At 39.0% G+C, this 17,104-nt stretch overlaps 1 non-coding gene across 1 annotated transcript; it reads left to right on the top strand.

Moving 5' to 3' along the window:
* Window positions 1-445: 445 nt before the first annotated feature.
* LOC112541684 (U5 spliceosomal RNA) lies at window positions 446-563 on the top strand. Its single transcript, XR_003085661.2, has one exon. It is a non-coding gene; the product is annotated as a U5 spliceosomal RNA (small nuclear RNA).
* The last annotated feature ends 16,541 nt before the right edge of the window (window positions 564-17,104 follow it).

The following is a 17,104-nucleotide window of genomic DNA, read 5'->3' as shown; positions in this document are numbered from 1 at the left end:
GAAATCGATGTACACCAGTCATCAAAGGCTGCTAATAGTCTTGACTGATGAGATCTAGATAGTTTTACAAAGCCAAGCCAAACAAACAAACCACAGAACAAAATCGAACACAATGTTTAACGTTACAGTGTATACAGTGTAGGCTTTCATGGCTGATGTCAGTGAAGAAATGATGAGCTTCTGGGATGAATGGCAGGGTGACCTGCTTTGTGGTATACATCTCTGAAGATGCCAGCCACAGCTGCTGGCAAAAGGCCGGGACAAAAGAAAACTAGACCTTGCCCATTCAGCCTGAAAGCTCGCCACTGCTTCAATTTGTAACATTGTGAGCTCCCCAATTACCTTGGAATCAGGTGGCGTCTAACTCGAATGAATGAATGAATGAATGAGTAAGAGTGAACTTGCATTATCTGAAAGCAGCTTGAAATGCATGATTAACCATGGAATACTCTGCTTTTCCTTCAGATCATGTAAATCTTTTGCCTTTTACTGAAGATTTCCATGGAGAGGAACATAAAATAGTTCTTGCCTTCCTAGCTGTTGTAGTGAGTAAGTGGATTCCTTGGCTTAAAATTAGGATAATGCAAGAATGGGAGAAGATAAGAAATACCTGAAGTGTTTCAAAGTAAGTTTAAGTAAGGATTTGAAAAAAACAGATATTCACTTCTTGGCGGTAAAGACCTGGCTTTTCCCCAGGCACTGAGGCTAGGATGTTAATGGAGCTCTGGCATGATTCTGTGTAATCTATGGGTATGAAATTTTTATTGGGGCCTTGACCCTTCCTTCCTTCCTTCCTTCCTTCCTTCCTTCCTTCCTTCCTTCCTTCCTTCCTTCCTTCCTTCCTTCCTTCCTTCCTTCCTTCCTTTTCCTATTGATTTGATGATTGTATTATGTTTTAAACTTGCTCACCGCCCAGAGTTCCTCTGGTAGATGGTTAGACATATAATTTTTTTAAACCAACAAATTATTTCAATTTCATAGAAATCATTGCAGGGGTATACAAGTTACTTTCTCAAATCACATTAATAATATTCGAAGATATAATATTCACACCTGAACAATGCTTCTCTCTCAGGAGAGAGATAATAGAAATATACCTTATAGATTTGCATTCCTTCCTTCTTCCTTCTGCTTCCTACGTAGCCCAGCTTCATAGCCCCTATAATACTATATTTTCTTTCAACAACAATAAGCCATTAGGAGATTAGCTAAAGACAGTAAAATATAACTGACAAATGTAACCCTTCCTCAGCTCAACACCAGCCTGTGTATGGGTACAATGATTATCTGCACTGGTAGAGTGTTAAAAATGTATACAAACCAAAAGTTTTAGTTTCATTCAGGTTAACCTGTCTAGATCTTTTGTTGTTGTTGTTGTTGTTTTAGTGGGTCTAAATGCTTTCATTTGGCTTGGAGCGCCTTGGGTCATCCTGCAAGAAGAGAGGGTAAACATGCCAGCCTGGGTACTTTGACAAAGGGCAATTCCTGACAGTGGGAAAAATGGTTTGGGCTGGTCAAAAGACTCTAATCTGGGTTTTCCTGGAAACATGGGAAGGTACAGAAATGCAGGAGGACATCCCTTTTCTTACATCAGGAGAAGATGATGCTAAAATATGGGACTCTTCTTCTGTAATGGACATCTTCATATCCAGTGAATTCAATATGCTGGGGTAGCAACAATAACTTTCTGGTAACAACATCAGCTGTTGATAAGATAGAGATTTCAGACTGTTTCATTTTCCTCTTGCAGTTCTGATCACAGAATTAGTCTATCCTTAACTATGCAACACAGCTTTTCTTCCTCCCACCCACCCCACTCCTCAAAAAAGAAATGGTCCAGTGTCCAGGATTTAGAGCTTGAGGCTTGAAGAAAGTGTTTATTTATTTTTCCTACATGAGCTCTGTCTCTGGGCTGTGATTATATTTTGCTCTTATGGGGAAACAGGGTTTATTTAGCAGGGCAGGTTGCCAGTTGGATAGACAGAGTGGGAAACCCCTGCTGAGCAAGTTGAAGATCTCATAATATCCTTCCAGCTGGCTGCATGCCCAAGACAACTGTTTAGAACATTTTTTCAAAATACTTAAAGAAAATGATTAAAGTTGTAGACAGCAACCATGGCAACTAGTAAGAGCTAAAAGATGCTCCATGACAGATAACTTAGTTTCTTTCTTTCTTTCTTTCTTTCTTTCTTTCTTTCTTTCTTTCTTTCTTTCTTTCTTTCTTTCTTTCTTTTCCTTCCTTCCTTCCTTCCTTCCTTCCTTCCTTCCTTCCTTCCTTCCTTCCTTCCTTCCTTCCTTCCTTTCTTTCTTTCTTTCTTTCTTTCTTTCTTTCTTTCTTTCTTTCTTTCTTTCTTTCTTTCTTTCTTTCTTTCTTTCTTTCTTTCTTTCTTGGGTCAAAACTGTACAATATGCAGAGTAGATAAGTCACCAACGTTCACAAACCATGGAATTTCAAGGGAGAGTTATATCCTCATCTGCACATAGTAAAGCTAAATAGGGTTTGAGACCCCACTTCCTTCATCCTTTTATACAATGCTACTTAGGAAGACATTCGTGTGTTTGTCATGAAAATTTGAAAAGGGATTAAAAGCACATTTAAAGAATATGCTTAGGATTCTAACTGACCTACTCTATAGATAGCTCGGTAAGGGCATTCAGTCAAACATGCTTATAAACTTTCTGCAGGTTTTCATATCATCCATTCAACATCACCCTATAAAGTTAGCAAAGTGCCATGAATGCAATGATTTGCACGGGGGTTAGATAAACATTTATTAGTCCTATATACATCCAGTTCAGGACCTGCATAATGCTTTGGTTTGGTTTGGTTTGGTTTAGTTTAGTTTAGTTTATTATTATTGATTAGCCATTAGGCCATATTAGAATACAGAATATAAAAATATAAAACATGGCATTAATAAGACCATATATTAAAAATAGGATAAGAGAAACAAATTAAAATTAAAATTAAAAAAGAAAGAAAATAGATGCAAATCATATTTCTGTATTCCCCCTACAATTTACCCCAATCAGATCCACATATGCAGGTCTCAGCTGTACTGTTTTGTTCAAATAAAGGGCCATATTATATGTACTTTTTGAATTCTGACCACACATGAAATATGTTTTTTAATATAAGGATCCCAATAGGCCATTCGTCTAATGTGCGGTCCAAGATACTGATCCCTCTCTTTTTTCATACAATTGACATTCACATAATATATGTGTTACAGCTTCTATCTCCGGAGCTCCACAAATACAAGTGTGTTCATTATAAGGGACTTGGTTAAATCTTCCATATTTAACCATTGTGTCCAACTGCTCAAATCTTGCTCGGGTAAATACCACCCTAAGATATCTGGGCATTTCTGTGTTTAAATGCTTGGCACATTGAAGGGTACATTTGTAACGGCTTATCATTTCAGTGTGCCAACCTTACTAAGGGCGGCTTTATCCTTCTGTCCTTCTGTATCTAAGATTCATTGTGCTGCAATCTTTTTAGCTTGTTCTCCAGAAACAATTGGACATGAAACAGAGATCACAGCTCTTAATATAATTTGTCAGTTGTACTATTCAAGAAGTCTGTAATTGAGATTTTGTCTGTTCTAACAGACACAATTTTGGGAGCTGTCAGTTTTCACAGCATTGATTTTGCATCAGTAATTATAAGCCCTGATTTTAGACAAAGAACAAATTATATGGATTCCCAGTTCAGCTCTAACTGCAGCAGCTGAAGTTCTTTTATCCACACACAAGATACTTCTCAGATTCTGTGGTTGCATTTGTTTTAACAGTGATATGAAGTTTTAAAACTTCAGCACCATATAAGAGCATAGGAGTAAACTTGACCCTGTATACTTTGACAATTGGGGCTAAGGAGCCTGGATAGCTATGATTATTAATTTGAGTAATAAATTCATACATGCTCTTGCTCTAAGTGAGCTCTTTTGATGATGAGGAAGCCAAGATCCAGTCTCAGAGAAGACTACACCTAGATAAGGAAAGGTATTAACTTGCTCTATTGTCTCACCATCTAATAGCCATCTATGGTTATGATGTCATTTTCCAAAGACCATAATTTTTGACTTTGAATTATTAATGATTAGAGAATTATTAGCAGGAGCCAAGTCTTCTTAACAGCCTATGCATAATGCTTTGGTAGTCCATATATTGGGGGAAATGCTGGAGGAATATAAGGAAGAAGAAAAAATATTTTCAGTAAAATTTAAAAATCTGTTTGGGAGCATAACATAAAATTATATATTTGGATGTCTGTTTAATTTGATTGGTTAAGACGATCTTCTTTTAACTTTTAACTCATATGTGACTATCAGCTATACTGGTTAGGCCTGATGAGTATTGTAGACATCTGGTGGACAAAGGTTGGGTAAACTGGATTAAGCAGAAGACAATCCTTAAATTAAGCTGGGTTCATGCATCATAGAACATTTTCTTCTAACATTTTGTGCCTTCTGGCTTTCTGAGAATGGTTGGAATCCAGGTATATCATGTCTGGGGTGCAACAATCCAGAGGTCTGGGATAGAATTATTTTTCTCTATATTTTCCCATCCATACTTTAGCAGATATGCCTTGCTCAGCTAGGGCAATGAGAGTTTTTCTCAGAATCCCTGGAAATGGAGAGCCCAAGATCCACATCCTGTTCATTAAAGACTCATGGAAGGTTGAATAGGATGTACAATTGAAACCAATCACATGATCTACTTGGTATAGAAAAACTAACAACAGTTTCAGTCTGCAATGTCAGAATATTGCATTTAATTTTGTAGAAATACATTTGTGGAAAGGTATGGATAAGCAGTCAGATTCCTCACCTCTTAAAAAACAGAATAACCTAAACTTTCCTCCCAGCTTGCATTGCTGGAATGTAACATAAGGAAGGCAACAGTGAGTCCACAGAGCTCTACACGTAAGGGAGTGTGCCCTGTAAGTTTATGGAGGCAAAGCTTTTGAAACTCAAACAGAAGAAGCCCTATCTGGATGGATGAAATCAATCATAAAAGCACTGAGTTGAGAGTGGCCAACTCTCTGCCCATTTCAAGAATCCACATTACAGTATCCTAGCCTAGGCTTCAGTGCAGTGGGATATCTTGATTGAAGAAAGAGTTAAGTACCAGACAGTACTTATTGTTCTTTGGTAAGATATTTGTTTGATAAACATTTATGAGAATCTCCCGGTCTCCAATGATTCACAACACATCTTGCACGAGATTCTTATCCTTTTGCTTCTGGAGGACAGCAAAGACTGACCTGTATTATTTTTAACAACTTGCTGCAGAGGTATGTTTTTTAATTGATCTAGCTGTTTTATCTTCCCTTTGTATTGCTGCTCTAATAATTTAATTGCTTTATTGATTTTGAATTGCTAAATTGGAAGATACTGTTGAGGCCCTTCTTATGTGCATAATTGGTCATGAAATTTGAACCTTAAAAGAAACAGTTACCATTTTGGAGTTGTCAGATAAGAAACAACCTTGGAAGGTATAAATGTGTGAGATTGTTTTGAAGGTGAAGCATTACATTTCCATAAGACTGGCACTGTCTTCCTGATCTACTAGCACTTAGCCATTATATTTTCAAGACATTATAAAAACCTAGAAGTCTTCAGGTGTTTATCCTTACAAATGGCCTAATCCTATTAAGGTGCCCAAAGATTTCTGATCATTAAGAAAATGGGGTGCTTGAAATGAAGAAATTAAAGGTTTTTTCTTTTTCTTTTTCTTTTTCTTCTGTGTTGGAAGCTTGAAACAGCATTAAGTTAAATGTTTTAGATGGATTCATGGATGGGTGGATGGATACATTCCCAGTTCAATTATTCCCTTATTTTATTTTTTTTTTCCAAATTAAAACTAAGACAGCAAAATATTACTAGCAATGAATACTTATTTTCTGTATATGTAGAAAGAAAATGAGTATTTAGAGAGAAGGTATAAACATCTCCTTGTGACCTTTCATGCTAGAGATTGGGTGTAAGAAAACTAGCAAACCATGTTTTCAGTTTTAAGGAAATATTTTCAGTCTCAAAAATGGGCAGTGCCACAACTTTTCATTTTCTCTCTTGAATTTCCAAATGTAATGAAATATTGTTTTTCTTTACCACCCTTTTAATTCACAAAAGAAAATGGAAAGACACATTAAGCACCTATAGATTATTGCTTTTTTTTTTTTTCCTTTTAGAAAATATCTAATTACATTTGTGGCTACTTGAGGAAATGCCACTCTGCAGATTCTAGCTGTTTTGCAGTGTGACCTTGTTCTGAATCCGTTCTTATTTTGGATTTTAGGTGGTGGTCATGGGGGAACATTATGGAAAAGCTTTTAAAAATTTAACACTTAAACAGTAGGGAAGAAACTTTGTCCCATGTGATATTTCAGAAATAAATAATAGGGCTCTTCATAAACAAAATGCGCAATACATTTTGATAGAAGAGAAAAAAGTCAGTTAATATTAACATATATTATCATATTGTATCATCAGCATTTTATTATTCTGATGATACCCAGTTATACATCTCCACTGCTTGCTGATCAGGCGATGCTGTTCAGGTGCTGACCCAATGCCTGGATGCTGTAAGGATCTGGATGGATAGAAACAGCTCTGACTCAACCCTAGCAAATCATGGCTGTGGGTTTTGTGAACCCCCTGGGTCTGGTGGGGTGTCATCTTTAACTCTTGCCAGGGGCACTCCCCTGGACAGAGTTGGCACGGAATTCAGGGATCCTCCTGGACCCACAGCTCCTCTTTGAGGCGCAGGTAACAGAGATGGCTAGGAGGGTCTTGGCACAGATTCATCTTGTGTGCCAGTTGCACCCATCCCTGGACCAGGAGGTCTTGCTTACAGTCACTCATGCCCTGGATACTTCCTGGTTGGGTACTGCAATGCGCTCTACAATAGGGTTGACTGACATGCTTGCTTTAAGTGGGAACTCGCAGTATATATGAGCTTTTCTTGATCTCAACTTTATATCCCCCAACTTTATGTATTCAGAACTCCTTTCAAAGGAGCCAATTTGCTTATTAAATTATGGGAGACAAGAACTCATTTGATGTATCTATAGTGAGGCTGCCATGTCTGGGCAGCAAAGATCCAGCTAACCACTAAAAACCCTTTATTCATTCATTCATTCATTCATTCATTCATTCATTCATTCATTCATTCATTAGATGTATATGGCTGCTCATCTCGTAAAGAGTGGCTCTGGGCAGCATACAAACAAAACTCTAACAAATTTAATATATAAAAGACAATTATTATTAAGGGGGGTAAAAAAAAAGCTAAGAGAGAAGAGTAAAATTAATAGCAATGGAACCACCTCAATATCTCACCGGTCGCCTGGGGCCCCCAGGCCTGATGGCATAACCAGGTTTTGAGGGATTTCCAGAAAATCAACAGGGATGATGATTTTCCACTTCAAGGGGGAGAATATTCCATAAGGCAGGCACCACGGCAGAGAAGACCTGCCTCCTGGGACCAGCCAAATGTAGCCCCCTAATAGACAGGACCTTTAGCACTCCTCTTCTGCTGGATCTGATGGGATGGGCAAATATAATTGGGAAAAGGTGGTCCCTCAAGTAACCTGGCCCCAGGCCCTGAAGGGCTTTAAAGATAAAACCAGAACCTTGAATTGGACCTGGAAGCAGACTGATAACCAGTGCAGTTTGCGGAGCAGAGGTGTAACGTGTGTCGTTCTGGAAACACACATAACTGTCCGCCCTGCTATAGTTTACATCAGCTGAAGTTTCTGGATACTCTTCAAGGGCAGCCCCATGTAGGGTGCATTGCAGTAGTCCAATTGAGAGGTGACTAGGGCAGGAGTGACTGTGAGCAGAGTCCCCCAACCTAGGAACAGGTACAACTGGCGCACAACACAAAGTTGTGTACAGGTCCTACTAGCCACGACTGCCACCTGCTGTTCAAGCAGGAGTTGTGAATCCAGGAGGACCCCCAGGTTGTGGACTGGGTTGGGGCCACCCCATCCAGCACCAAAGATGGCATAGTCCTAGAACTGGCAGGCCCCAAAGCCCAAAGCCGCTCAGTTTTGCCAGGGTTCAGCTGAAGCCTATTGTTACCCATCCAAACCCTCACAGTCTCCAGGCACGAGGATAGTCTACTGCAATGCACTCTGCATGGGGCTGCCCTTGAAGAGTATCTGGAAACTTCAGCTGATGCAAAACTCAGTGGTGCGAGTAGTTATGTGTGTTTCTAGTAGAATGCACGTTACACCTCTGCTTTGCGAACTGCATTGGTTACCAGTTTGTTTCCGGATCCAATTCAAAGTGCTGGTATTGACCTTTAAAGCCCTTCATGGCATGGGGCTGGGCTATCTGAGGGACTGCTTCTCCCCAATTTCATCTGCCCATCCTACAAGATTCAGCGGAGAGGGCATGTTACAAGTTCTGTTGCCTAGGGAGCCACATTTGGCGGGCCCCAGGCAGCCGGCCTTTTCTCCTGTGGCGTCTGCGCTGTGGAATCTTCTCCGCCCGAGATGAGGTTGGCCTTGTCACTGTTGAACTTCTGGAGATCCCTGAAGTTATACCAGCAGGCCTGGGGACCCCCAGGGGACTGGGGAATTAAGTGGGATTATTTTTAATATCCTTTTATTCTCTGTTTATTTTTGGTTTTTTAATATTTTTAATTTATTGATTGACTTTTTTTAGCTTTGTTGTATGCTGTCCAGAGTTGCCTGTGGTGAGATGGGCAACTATATAAATTGGTTTAATAAATAAATAAGGCATCCACAGCATTGCTTAATTCACCAGGGGCAGAAATATATAATTGGGTATCATCAGTGTATTAATGATATCTCACCCCATGGCGACAAATGATCTCACCCAACAGCCTCACGTAGATGTTAAATAGAAGCAGAAACAGCACCGAACCCCACATAGGAAGGGCCGAGGGCAGGATCTCCCCCCCCCCCCTCAATCACCACCAACTGAGACTGACCCCCGAAGAAAGTAGGTGAACCAGCACAATGTCCAGCCCCAATCCTCTGAGCCGATCCAGAGAATACCTTGGTTGATGGTATGGAAAGCCACCAAGAGGTCAAGGATGGACCCCCTCCCACCCATGCCAGAGATCATCCAAAAGTGCATCCAATGCTGTTTCCATCCCATCTTTAATTTGGAAAGAGGTTTTAGAAGACAGCAGGAGGATAATCCTGCATTGGAATTTTGACTTAATTTCCTGTTTGCCTGCCTTACTTTTGTTGTTTCTTATATATTGCTATTGTGAGCCAGCCATTGTTGAAGATTGACTCTACCTTCTGAAATGTCGTGCATGTTTCAGGACAAGGAGCTTCAGCTCAGGACTGTCATTCTTTTCCTGTAAAAGAAGATGAATCCCAATAATATATTATGTTAAATACTATTTGCTGTGAAAAGATGTAAGTAGATCTTAATCTGTTGGGTGTTTTTCCTTGTTATAATGGCTTGCAGGAGAGGCTTTTAAAAGTGAGTGATCAAGCTGCCATAATTGGTAAATGCTTGACCTAAGATGCAGAATGATGAAATGTTAATTAACCGCAAATGTTTTGAAAGCTATCACACGTTGCAGTTCTGTTCAAGCCCTGGCTTACTGAAGGTTGCTTGCTAGGTCTAATTTGATGAATATAGTAATCAAGCTGCATTTATGGGCTGCATAAATTTTTCACCCCTGCTGACAGACACGTTGGGTTCAGGTAATCCTTTTCAGCTGATTCTATTCAGCCTGCTATTCATGAATTCATGCATTAAAAACAGCCTTTGCAATTCTTAATCATTGCATTTGAGGAGTTTCTGAATATTTGCACTGTAACAAGATAAAAACTATGTGTGAGTGACTTAAGAAGCAGTGCTGGACTGTCATTTTAGTATAAACATAGAATTTGATGAACCCTACTCCTATTAGAAATCTAAGAATTCTACTTTACTTTTCTTTACCCCAGCCTTCCTCAAATGGTCAAACCCCAATCTTTTGAACTATAATTTTTGCAATTCTTAGGCATCATCTCCACGATGGAGAAGACTTTATATATACCTCATTGACAGACTGTTGGAGCAAACTCTGCTATATGAGATCATATCAGGAATGTGCAGAATTTCCCCTGAGAATTTTAAGTCATACTATTCAAACTTATTTTTCACCTCCTTCAAAATTGCTTGGATGATTACTTAAGTAGGAGTCTTTCAATTATGAAACTCTAGCGACAACACATTGCTATCCAGACCGTCTTTCCTGAATACATATAGCTTGAACTATTTTGATAACTTCACAGATCCCCAGGTATGATGCCCATTTTGACTGCCATTTTGCCTAATGAGCAGGGCAGTAGAAGTTTAGTTTGGTGTCATCAGAGAACACTAGATGACCTCTATATTGTCCCAATATCCTAACTAACAAGGGCTAGCCAAGCAAACAAATTGATTTTAGGAATAGTCACACTTTCTGGCATCAAAAAGTCAACATTCTGATATTAGGCCAAATTATTCTACATCCTGATTAAGCTAGGAGTTGTTGAGAATAGCAGAGCCCTAAGATCATCTGCAGATTTTCAACTTGCACTAAAACATAATAATCTGATATCTAATCTAGCAAGTTCTATTGAGATAAGTACAAACTAATCGGCCTTCCCTTCTATTCATGAAGTGGGGGTTCCATCATATAATCAGTCAGCTTGGAAACTATAGAATTTATAGTTCCATCAGATAATCTACTGTATGGTCTTGGAAATGTAACTCAACGTTCTTCTTGGAGACTAGTCTCTGATGGCTTTGGGGAAAGATGTCATGGAACCCTCTGGCTCAAAATGGTCCAGCAGTTACCTACTCTGTATCAATTACTGCTAAAATTGCAGGCTTCATTCCTGCTTTTCTCATGGTCCTGCCTCGCTCTGCTCTACTTTGGTCTTGGATGGACACACACACACACACACACATATAGACTCCTGGTGACTGCCTGAACAAGATTTTGGAAGTGGTTTGCCCTTGCTTTCTTCTTCCTAGGGCTGAGAGAGAGTGGCTTGTCCAAAGTCACCCAGCTGGCTTTGTGCCTAAGGCAGGACTAAAACTCATGGTCTCCTGGTTTTTAGCTTAGTGCCTTAACCACTAGACCAAACTGCCTGCCTGCCTGCCTTATTTATTTCTCCAAATGCTCTGAGGTTGTTCTTCCTCTCTCTGACGTCTGGTGATGCCCAAGCAGGGAGCTCCAAAATCTGAAAGCAACGGCCAAGGAAGTCTCTACTTGTGCTCCCAGTGAATGTGTATGTTACTGTGGTGGACAGAAGGGAAGGCTTCTTGCATGTGCTATACATCCTGTAGCAGCAATGCACCAGGTTCTGGGAGGGATGATGCTGGCATGAGCAGGAGTTATAACACTCCTACACAGGACAGTGGGCTTCTGCAAAGTGGTTAAGAAAGGAGCAGGTCAACCCCAAGGGCTTAATTGTGCCAGTGCATGTAAAGAGACTGCCAAAATTATTTTAAAAAGAAAAGATAAAGGACAGCTTTTTATTTCTTCAGGTTCTTAGAATTAATGCACAAGAAGCACTTTGAACACTCTGAAAGTATATCATAGCAAAAGCAATAACAACAATGCAGTAAAATACAATAGATAAGAAAGGACAGTATTTCATTAAAGCCACTCTAAGATGGTGTAGAGGATCTGCCTTACTTTAAAAGAGCAAAGCGGCGGGCATGGAGCTGTAGGAAAAGAAAAGAAAATCTTACCAAACTTCCTTCCCATATGTCCAAAGGTAATGCATAATGCCTTCCGATAAAAACCATGAAAATGGTAAAGGTCACAGCTAGTGACAAAGCCACCCAATGCAAGCAAGTGTAAAGAATATTGTACAAACATAAGCTTGAACAAAGCCAAGAAGGATAACTAAAGTTACAACAGAGCAAAGCACTGATAAGAAAAAGTCAAAATAGACAATAAAATGAAGCTCTCACAAGAGTTTTGAAGAGATAATAGGTCTTCTTCAAAGCATATTCTCTTGGGCTGTAGAGGTAGACTTCAAGACCTTTAAGAAGAAAGGTTCATTTATTATGGGCTAAAAACCAGCCAGTTTGAAAGACTGCTTACGTTCGTAGTCAAGCAGGAATAGGACAAAAGCATTAGATGAACATCATGGATGTATTTCTTGTTCCACCCATTATGAATGATACCTATGTGTTAAGAACTTTGACATGGAAAAAACAATGTAAAAGTTGGGGCACGATCAGACAGACCTATTAAAGTGTTCTCCATCAGACCTTGTACCAGCAAAAAAATATAATACCTCAAATGTCCTGCCCTGATTGCTGACCCCTATTCTGATGCTGTCCTTACTGGTTTAATGCAGGACAAATTAAGGCAAGCAATTGCTGTATTCCCCTAGTTTCATTTCTTCTCCACCAAGTGTAAACTGCTGAGGTGAAAACAGGCACCGTTTAATTTCCTCAGTGTGTGGTGCGATAGTGTAGAGTGTAAGGGAGATGATCTTGACAGAAATATGAAAGAACTCTTACCTAGGTCAAGAGAGCTTTTATATATATATATATAAATGACTTTATATATATAAAAAGTCAGTCAGTCAGTCAGTCAGTCAGTCCTGGGAAGTAAGATAATATTTGGAAGAAGATCAGGCAAGTGCCTCCCTGATTCATTGGGTGTAGGAAAGAGGGGAGGGAACAGCACAATCAGACTTGCAAGATTGATGTCAGCCCACTGGATAGTCCAGATCAGAAAATCAACTCCCCAGGAAGATTAGAAATATACTTTATTGAGATAGATTATAATAGCAGAATCTTGCAAATCTGAATGTACCCCTTTATTGCTGCTTGATTATTAACCCAGAAGGAAAAGAGAAGGATGTCAGTTATGAAAGCAAGAGCAGTTGCAGAAATCTCCCCATGTAGAACATCAGCTTGTGTCATCCTGTTGCAAACAACAGCCTCCCCCTATATACCTCTCAAAGATATGATGTTGAAAGATGTAGGGACCTACAGTGAATTAGAAGACTTCTATTTCTACAGCAAAGCCACTGATAGATTGCAGTTTCTGTATGCATGCACATATATATATACTGTCACTCCTTCCTTCCTTCCTTCCTTCCTTCCTTCCTTCCTTCCTTCCTTCCTTCCTTCCTTCCTTCCTTCCTTCCTTCCTTCCTTCCTTCCTTCCTTCTCCCCTTCCCTTCCCTTCCCTTCCTCCTCCCCTTTCTTTCTTTCTTTCTTTCTTTCTTTCTTTCTTTCTTTCTTTCTTTCTTTCTTTCTTTCTTTCTTTCTTTCTTTCTTTCTAGTATATTTTAAAACAAGGGCTAGCAAGAGAATGTTTTTTTCCCCTTGACTACCATTAATGAACTCTACATTATCCAAAATCTTCCTGCACTGAAGATTGTACTGCTTTGGTGGATAGACCACTCAGGTCATCCTGTTGCTTGGGAAACTGATCTATGGTAAAACTGTAATTTCTGTACTGTTATGATTTAATTAACCATTAATTTGGAAATAGGAATCCTGTAGCCCATAGTGTCATCTGATGCTTCTCCAACTTCCTACATCTCTACCCAAACATAGCCTTATGTAATTGTCCCTCAAAGAATCAGTAACAGGACATGGAAACACTGGTACAGTATGTAAGTATACAGCGAGTGTACAGTATTCTGTAGCCCAGATCTGAACCTAGAGATGGATGGAAGAAATGTATCTCCTTGCTCATCAGGTGATTGTAGCTCCAAAGGCTAGTGGGTACAAAGGCTTTCATTTGTACTCCATCAGAAATGGCAGAAGAAACATGAGGCCATACTTAGCTTGGAGAAAGGAGAAGGCTGAACTTGCTGATAGGTAATGGTGGAGATAGGTCTATATGCTTTCTGGTGTGAAAAGCAGTACAAGAATATATTAAATCATCATTCTCCTCCACAGATATTTTCAAATGGAGTGGGGAAATTCCTGCACAATGGATAGATGTTTGCCTTGGCTGACTAAAGAAATGTGGACCAAGAAAAATAGGCATAGGAAATTGTTGAGAACAGTGCCCCCTTTAGCTTTCTGGTTATTCATCACTTCCTAATTCTATTCCTTCTACCTGACAATGTTTACCTTTATTTAAAGTACTTCTGTACTGTTTTTCAGTCAATTGACTTCAGACATAGGGTGATACTTTGGGCATTTAGCAAAAGAATCACCTCAGCCAACCTGGCTATTCATCCTACTGGCTTTGTGTGTGTGTGTATATTATATACATACATACATACACATACATGCATTTTTCCATATTTCTATCCTGCCACAATCCAGAATTTACTTGAAAGGAAGACTTGTATCGCCCCCCTCCCATTTTTCTTTTTTTTAATGGAAGGTCATCTTAGATTCATTGAGAATATGTAATGGAAGTAGACCATTTTTCCCTTTCTAATCTCCCTCTTTTCATGGGCTAGATCATCTTAAATTGAGGCTTGGCTTTCTTTAATAGTGGAGAAGTAAGTTCATCAAGTGGCAATTCTGAAGTATGAAGATAGAGAAGAAAAGAAGGAAGAGGAGATATTCAGACCAATATTATCTCTGAGCCCACCTACCATCGACATTAATCTGGGATAATGAGAGCACATGATCTTCGTCACCAATTTTCTCCTTTCTCTTTCCACTATTTTTTTTAAAGGTCACTAAAACCTTAAACTAGAAATAGCTTAGCCTACTAGTTCTTGTATGAGGGCTTCGTTCTCCACTGGGTGCTCCTCCAGTGCAGAGAAATATCATTTGTTATTCATTTTTGAAACTCACTTCTTTATTCCTTGCTTTTCAGTACTGCATGATTCATTCGGAATCCACTGACCACATTCATTTTTGTGATCCATTTTCATTTGTATTGCAAGGAAAGGAAGATTCCCAAGCTAGAGAGACTGATTATGTCAACACAGAGCAGTGTCTTCCAAGGCCATCAAGAGAATGGCCAAGTATCTATTGACTCAGAAGGACAGGAGGAAAAAGCCTAGAAGTTAAACTGAAAAGCATAAACCTATATTTAGGCTTTGACTTCTGTGTACTCCAATGGGTAAATTTCAGGGTACATATGGCTTCATTCTTGCCTGCAGAACAAGACTCTGATCGTACCTGAAGAATTCCTGAAAAAGGGTATAAATGCCTGGAAATTTACAGCCATGCCTGGTGTGAACCTGATCACACTTAGGTTTTTTCTTGCTTTTCCTACAACAGTTGGCTCCTATCACACTTTTCTCACAACACCCAAGCCCATTCATGGTTCAGGGCACATGTTTTGTCACAAATATAATAAGTATTAGTTTTGTCACAGAAATTGCATCTAATGGAATTTATTCAGTTTCAATTTTCCTCTGGTACTCAGATGAGTGGACCAACATATCTGATCCCTCTTTTACATGGATCCAGGTTGGTTTCATCCAGAAGATATCCTTCATGCTTTCTCCATGGAACACCATCTCTGTCTCCATGAGAGATCTAACACCCTCATTCTGTCAAAAAAATTAGGGAAATTGTGTGTGTGTGTGTGTGTGTGTGTGTGTATACTGTACATTCATGTGCTAAGATTTGAGATGCCAAGGACTGACTTCTCTGTTATTTATGTCACTGAAGATCATATTTAAGCTTTCTTTTATTACAGCTATCAGGGTTTTAAAATTGTTTTATGTATATGCTATTTAAATAGTTTATTCATACACTATTTTATGGAGTTATTGATTTTACATTGAAAGCTGCCTAGTGGGCTTTTGGGGGAAATGAAGTGGGGTATAAATCTCCTGCCTGAAATAAAATGAATTAAAAAAAAAATAGTCTAAAGTGCATACTCAGTTCTATTACCTTGTCATGCAGTCCCAAAATTGTAGAAAGTAGGATGTCTGACCTGTGATTTCATGGGTTTTTAAACAATCTTTAAAAAGCTTGATCATTGTGGTGGACTTTTTCTACCATACTGGAGGGCACACATTATATTCAGAAAACGTACAAATAAAAGCAGCCTTCATCCACCCCACAGCACCAGTAACTCTCACTTTTTAGATGACAGTGTAATACTGTGTCACTGGTTGCATCACTGGGACTTTTAGAATTGTTGAGTTAAAGAATAAAATGCCATTGGGTTGATTTTTCCCTCTGCTCCAAAGACCTCAGATGAAACTGTATGAGAGGTTAAATGAGTGTATATTAAGTATGCAAAGCATTTAAAACTCAGTGTGTTTGTCCAAACGTTTTCTTCCCCGTTGAAAGTTAATTAAAAGTCAAAATCTATATTTATATGCCATTGGTAGAACCTTAGCTGAAGACACATGGCAACAGGTTTAAAACAGATAGGGAATGCCACTGCTGGTGAAATGCCGTCAGCTGATTTCATTGGTTTAATTTGGTATAACTCCATCAGTTTTATAATCTGTTTCAGTGTCTGATTGCTTCATGTCATGATTTTGCAGTTCATGGTTATTTTTGTCTACCGAGACACACTTTGTTAAAGCATGTGGTGCCCAGTTTTAAAATAAATGAATGTACACTTGCATGTATGCATTAGTCTATTTGAATTTTCATCACATATGTGTTTAACTGCAGTACAAGACTTATTTATTTTTACTGTCTGATGGGTTCTTTTTAGGGAATGATACAGACCACACACAAGGAGGATTGGGGTTTTTTCCCCCTCTGTTTATTGCAAGGGAGGGCTTATTATACAAAACAACAAAATTCTTTTAAAAACAAAATGGATAATATACCCTTATTTCCAAATCTTATCATGATATCTCTAATTATTTACTCATATTCCTATATTTATAATTTCTGTATACTGTGTCTAATTCTCAGGATTCCTATCTACAGTTTTTATGAGTTTCTATGAACTCATTTCCTTCTTTTATCCCTTTTCTTTTACAGGCAGCCTTGAATTGCCTACAGGTATATAAATTACCAGAGTTAGTTAACCCAATCCTTGGCTGCTCTCGCAACTGTGGATTGTGGGGAAACTCCTCTGTTGGAGTTCTAGCCAATCTTAAGCTGTTCTCTTTTCCTGCTTTCCAACACATGGATGAAATTTCATTAGATGATTAACTTACACACTTGCATAAGGCCTTTTCCTTTCATAGCGGGAATGCAGGTGTGGTCCA

The sequence above is a fragment of the Python bivittatus genome, unplaced genomic scaffold (genome assembly GCF_059951505.1).
Source record: "Python bivittatus isolate LINGU-HERP-01145 unplaced genomic scaffold, Pbiv_v1 ctg000960_np1212, whole genome shotgun sequence".
Classification (NCBI taxonomy): Eukaryota; Metazoa; Chordata; class Lepidosauria; order Squamata; family Pythonidae; genus Python; species Python bivittatus.
The sequence above is the reverse complement of the archived record's forward strand: the minus strand, read 5'-3'. Positions and strand labels throughout refer to the sequence as shown.